The following is a 6,697-nucleotide window of genomic DNA, read 5'->3' as shown; positions in this document are numbered from 1 at the left end:
ACTTCCCCTCAACCCACTTCACTGCTGCCAGAATCCCTCCTGCCCCCCCTGCTAGAGCCGCCTCCCTGGCCAACCTGGGTGGGGGTGGAGAACAGTGTTTTTTTCATACATTCATAGATTCTAGGACTGGAAGGGACCTCGAGAGGTCATCGAGTCCAGTCCCCTGCCCGCATGGCAGGACCAAATACCATCTAGACCATCCCTGATAGACATTTATCTAACCTACTCTTAAATATCTCAAGAGATGGAGATTCCACAACCTCCCTCGGCAATTTATTCCAGTGTTTAACCACCCTGACAGTTAGGAACTTTTTCCTAATGTCCAACCTAGACCTCCCTTGCTGCAGTTTAAACCATTTGCTTCTGGTTCTATCCTTAGAGGCTAAGGTGAACAAGTTTTCTCCCACCTCCTTATGACACCCTTTTAAATACCTGAAAACTGCTATCATGTCTCCTCTCAGTCTTCTCTTTTCCAAACTAAACAAAGCCAATTCTTTCAGCCTTCCTTCATAGGTCATGTTCTCAAGACCTTTAATCATTCTTGTTGCTCTTCTCTGGACCCTTTCCAATTTCTCCACATCTTTTTTAAAATGCGGTGCCCAGAACTGGACACAATACTCCAGCTGAGGCCTAACCAGAGCAGAGTAGAGCGGAAGAATGACTTCTCGTGTCTTGCTCACAACACACCTGTTAATACATCCCAGAATCAGGTTTGCTTTTTTTGCAACAGCATCACACTGTTGACTCATATTTAGCTTGTGGTCCACTATAACCCCTAGATCCCTTTCTGCCGTACTTCTTCCTAGACAGTCTCTTCCCATTCTGTATGTGTGAAACTGATTGTTCCTTCCTAAGTGGAGCACTTTGCATTTGTCTTTGTTAAACTTCATCCTGTTTAACTCAGACCATTTCTCCAATTTGTCCAGATCATTTTGAATTATGACCCTGTCCTCCAAAGCAGTTGCAATCCCTCCCAGTTTGGTATCATCCGCAAACTTAATAAGCGTACTTTCTATGCCAATATCTAAGTCGTTGATGAAGATATTGAACAGCGCCGGTCCCAAAACAGACCCCTGCGATACCCCACTCGTTATGGCTTTCCAGCAGGATTGGGAACTATTAATAACAACTCTCTGAGTACGGTTATCCAGCCAGTTATGCACCCACCTTATAGTAGCCCCATCTAAATTGTATTTGCCTAGTTTATCAATAAGAATATCATGCGAGACCGTATCAAATGCCTTACTAAATTCTAGGTATACCACATCCACAGCCTCACCCTTATCCAGAAGGCTCGTTATCCTATCAAAGAAAGCTATCAGATTGGTTTGACGTGATTTGTTCTTCACAAATCCATGATGGCTGTTCCCTATCACCTTACCACCTTCCAAGTGTTTGCAGATGATTTCCTTAATTACTTGCTCCGTTATCTTCCCTGGCACAGAAGTTAAACTCACTGGTCTGTAGTTTCCTGGGTTGTTTTTATTTCCCTTTTTATAGATGGGCACTATATTTGCCCTTTTCCAGTCTTCTGGAATCTCTCCCGTCTCCCATGATTTTCCAAAGATAATAGCTAGAGGCTCAGATACCTCCTCTATTAGCTCCTTGAGTATTCCAGGATGCATTTCATCAGGCCCGGGTGACTTGCAGGCATCTAACTTTTCTAAGTGATTTTTAACTTGTTCTTTTTTTATTTTATCTGCTAAACCTACCCCCTTCCCATTAGCATTCACTATGTTAGGCATTCCTTCAGACTTCTCGGTGAAGACCGAAACAAAGAAGTCATTAAGCATCTCCGCCATTTCCAAGTTTCCTGTTACTGTTTCTCCCTCTTCACTAAGCAGTGGGCCTACCCTGTCTTTGGTCTTCCTCTTGCTTCTAATGTATTGATAAAAAGTCTTCTTGTTTCCCTTTATTCCCGTAGCTAGTTTGAGCTCATTTTGTGCCTTTGCCTTTCTAATCTTGCCCCTGCATTCCTGTGTTGTTTGCCTATATTCATCCTTTGTAATCTGTCCCAGTTTCCATTTTTTATATGACTCCTTTTTATTTTTTAGATCATGCAAGATCTCATGGTTAAGCCAAGGTGGTCTTTTGCCACATTTTCTATCTTTCCTAACCAGCGGAATAGCTTGCTTTTGGGCCCTTAATAGTGTCCCTTTGAAAAACTGCCAACTCTCCTCAGTTGTTTTTCCCCTCAGTCTTGATTCCCATGGGACCTTACCTATCAGCTCTCTGAGCTTACCAAAATCTGCCTTCCTGAAATCCATTGTCTCTATTTTGCTGTTCTCCCTTCTACCCTTCCTTAGAATTGCAAACTCTATGATTTCATGATCACTTTCACCCAGGCTGCCTTCTACTTTCAAATTCTCAACGAGTTCCTCCCTATTTGTTAAAATCAAGTCTAGAACAGCTTCCCCCCAGTAGCTTTTTCAACCTTCTGAAATAAAAAGTTGTCTCCAATGCAGTCCAGGAATTTGTTGGATAGTCTGTGCCCCGCTGTGTTATTTTCCCAACATATAGCCGGATAGTTGAAGTCCCCCATCACCACCAAATCTTGGGCTTTGGATGATTTTGTTAGTTGCTTAAAAAAAGCCTCATCCACCTCTTCCACCTGGTTAGGTGGCCTGTAGTAGACTCCTAGCATGACATCTCCCTTGTTTTTTACCCCTTTTAGCCTAACCCAGAGACTCTCAACGTCTCCTATGTCCATCTCTACCTCAGTCCAAGGGTGTACATTTTTAATATACAAGGCAACACCTCCTCCCTTTTTCCCCTGTCTATCCTTCCTGAGCAAGCTGTACCCATCCACACCAACATTCCAATCACGTGTATTATCCCACCAAGTTTCAGTGATGCCAACAATGTCATAGTTGTATTTATTTATTAGCACTTCCAGTTCTTCCTGCTTATTCCCCATACTTCTCGCATTTGTATATAGGCATCTAAGATACTGGTTTGATCTTTCCTCCCAGTTTTGTCCTGACCCTCCTTTCTCTCTGACAATATAGCCCACACTCCCTCTCGTTTTTGACCCATCTCCCCGGTCTCCATGTTCCCCACTTACCTGTGGGCTTTGCTCACCTGTCCCCGTCGAACCTAGTTTAAAGCCCTCCTCACTAGGTTAGCCAGTCTGTGTCCAAAGGTACTAATAACTTGAGCTGTGGTTTGGAGGTGGAACAGCTGTCAAGGGCACTGAGGGGGAGATAGCAGGAGCTCATCCTTCAAGGAGGGGGGTTGGCACTGGAGGTTACTAGAAAGGAGAAGAAGACTCCATTCTGGGGTTCAGGAGGTGAATTTATCCCTCAGTGGTCGGCAGGTGCTGGGTGGAAATACTGCTGGTTCCAGGTGCCCTTAATTCCTCCAGATTCCTCGGGGCGTTTGAGTCTCTGACAGGTTCTCGTTCCCTTGCAGCAGGAGGACGTCACGGCCAAAAGTGATGCACCAGCTCCGCATCATCCGGCACTTGCGCCAGATTCCTGAGACACTGCAGGGGCTGTGCCTCTGAGGCCATCAGCAACTCCCGCTCCCTGCTGCAGGTACTGCTCTGTCTCACTGTAAATGGGGAACTAGTGGAAGGGGAAATGGAGCCCCCTGGTACTCACTAAAAGGGAAAGTGGTGGATTCTCCATCTCTTGATGTCATTGCATGAAGACTAGATGCCTTTCTGGAATGTGTGTGCCCAAAAAGTAACTATTGTACTATACAGGAGGCCTATGATATGCAGGGGCTTAGATGAGATGCTCTAAAGGTCTCTTGTGGCCATAAAGTCTACAAATTTTGGAAACACCGAGTGTAGTATTGGGAGCAGCCTCTGATGTTTTACTGTCTAGCCGACTTGCTTCCTAGAATGAAGACGCATTGAGTGGGGTGATCCACAGAGAGTACCTGTGTCAAGGCTGTATCCCCACTTTGAAGTTTAGGGTACAAATGTAGGGGCCTGCATGAAAACTTGTAAGCTTAACCACCATCCCAAGGCTAATTTCCTCCCCTGGGTAGCCTTGAGAAACCTTTCAGCAATTCCCTGGTGAATACAGATCCAAACCCCTTGGATCTTAAAACAAGGAGAAATAAACCGTCCCCCCTCCTTCCTCCCACCAACTTCTGGTGAATACAGATCCAACCCCCTTGGATCTAAAAGAAGGAGAAATTAACCATTCCCCTCCTTCCTCCCACCAACTCCTGGTGAATCAAGATCCAAACTCCTTGGATCTTAAAACAAGGAAAAATCAATCAGGTTCTTAAAAATAAGGCTTTTAATTAAAGAAAAAGGTAAAAATCATCTCTGTAAAATCAGTATGGAAATTAACCTTACAGGGTAATCAAACTTAAAGAGCTCAGAGGACTCCCCTCTAGTCTTAGGTTCAAAGTACAGCAAACAAAGATAAACAGTCTAGTAAAAGGTACATTTACAAGTTGAGAAAACAAAGGAAAACTAACACGCCTTGTTTGAAATAGGAGAGACTTGTTTAGAAAGATGTGGAGAACCTGGATTGATGGGTCCCTCTCAGTCCCGAGGGCGAACACCCACACAAACAAAGAACACAAACAAAAGCTTTCCCCTCCCCAAGATTTGAAAGTATCTTGTCCCCTTATTGGTCCTTTAGGTCAGATGCCAGCCAGGTTACCTGAGCTTCTTAACCCTTTACAGGGAAAAGGATTTTGGAGTCTCTGGCCAGGAGGATTTTATAGTACTGTACACAGGACAGCTGTTACCCTTCCCTTTATAGTTATGACAACCTCAAACCTTCAAGGTGTCAGGCCAGCAGCAGGACATTAGCACTTCAGGGTTTGGTTGGGTGTGGCAGTGACATCACAAAGGCCTTTTGCAGGATGTCAGCTTATTGGTCAAATGTGTTAGGGAGGTGGTGACCTCAGAGAGAGATGCTGACATCAGCCTGGCAGGACAGGAGCACAGGGCCAGGGAAACCTCAGAGACCCTGTGGCTTTGCTTCAGCAAGTCTCCTTCTCGGGGTCTTTCTTTGAGGACTGAGAGAGTATTAGGGTTCATGTACGTGAGTGCGTGCAGGAGCCTCTTTCGAGTTTTCTCCTTTCCTTTTACTGATTTTACTAGAAAACAGACGTCCCTGTTTAGAAGGTAAGAGCCTCCAAGAGGTTTTGGCAGCTGCTCAGTCTGATCCACGTGGTGCCAGCTGAATTCTAGGCATGGAAAACAGTAGTTTAAGATGGCAGAATTTTATTCCATCCCTTGGATTTTGTGCCGTAGAATCACTGGGGACATTAGGGTTTGTCCTTTTTGTTTTACCTTTTCCTCCATCCCTCCTTCCTTTCTCTTCATCTCTTACTTCTTTTGTCCTTTCTCCTGTTCCTCGAAAACTGTGGGGTTGAAATAGTGTTTGGACTCCACTAACACTAGATGCTGCCATCCTGTGGCTTAGCATTAGTGTCTGGGATGACTTGGGTCAAGATCTCAACTTCCCCGCAACCCACTTCACTGCTGCCAGAATCCCTCCTGCCCCCCCTGCTAGAGCCGCCTCCCTGGCCAACCTGGGTGGGGGTGGAGAACAGTGTTTTTTTCATACATTCATAGATTATCGGACTGGAAGGGACCTCGAGAGGTCATCGAGTCCAGTCCCCTGCCCGCATGGCAGGACCAAATACCATCTAGACCATCCCTGATAGACATTTATCTAACCTACTCTTAAATATCTCAAGAGATGGAGATTCCACAACCTCCCTTGGCAATTTATTCCAGTGTTTAACCACCCTGACAGTTAGGAACTTTTTCCTAATGTCCAACCTAGACCTCCCTTGCTGCACTTTATACCCATTGCTTCTGGTTCTATCCTTAGAGGCTAAGGTGAACAAGTTTTCTCCCTCCTCCTTATGACACCCTTTTAAATACCTGAAAACTGCTATCATGTCTCCTCTCAGTCTTCTCTTTTCCAAACTAAACAAAGCCAATTCTTTCAGCCTTCCTTCATAGGTCATGTTCTCAAGACCTTTAATCATTCTTGTTGCTCTTCTCTGGACCCTTTCCAATTTCTCCACATCTTTTTTAAAATGCGGTGCCCAGAACTGGACACAATACTCCAGCTGAGGCCTAACCAGAGCAGAGTAGAGCGGAAGAATGACTTCTCGTGTCTTGCTCACAACACACCTGTTAATACATCCCAGAATCAGGTTTGCTTTTTTTGCAACAGCATCACACTGTTGACTCATATTTAGCTTGTGGTCCACTATAACCCCTAGATCCCTTTCTGCCGTACTCCTTCCTAGACAGTCTCTTCCCATTCTGTATGTGTGAAACTGATTGTTCCTTCCTAAGTGGAGCACTTTGCATTTGTCTTTGTTAAACTTCATCCTGTTTAACTCAGACCATTTCTCCAATTTGTCCAGATCATTTTGAATTATGACCCTGTCCTCCAAAGCAGTTGCAATCCCTCCCAGTTTGGTATCATCCGCAAACTTAATAAGCGTACTTTCTATGCCAATATCTAAGTCGTTGATGAAGATATTGAACAGCGCCGGTCCCAAAACAGACCCCTGCGATACCCCACTCGTTATGGCTTTCCAGCAGGATTGGGAACTATTAATAACAACTCTCTGAGTACGGTTATCCAGCCAGTTATGCACCCACCTTATAGTAGCCCCATCTAAATTGTATTTGCCTAGTTTATCAATAAGAATATCATGCGAGACCGTATCAAATGCCTTACTAAAGTCTAGGTATACCACA

Source organism: Chrysemys picta, unplaced genomic scaffold (genome assembly GCF_011386835.1).
Source record: "Chrysemys picta bellii isolate R12L10 unplaced genomic scaffold, ASM1138683v2 scaf32, whole genome shotgun sequence".
Taxonomy (NCBI): Eukaryota; Metazoa; Chordata; order Testudines; family Emydidae; genus Chrysemys; species Chrysemys picta.
Note: the sequence above shows the minus strand (reverse complement) of the source record.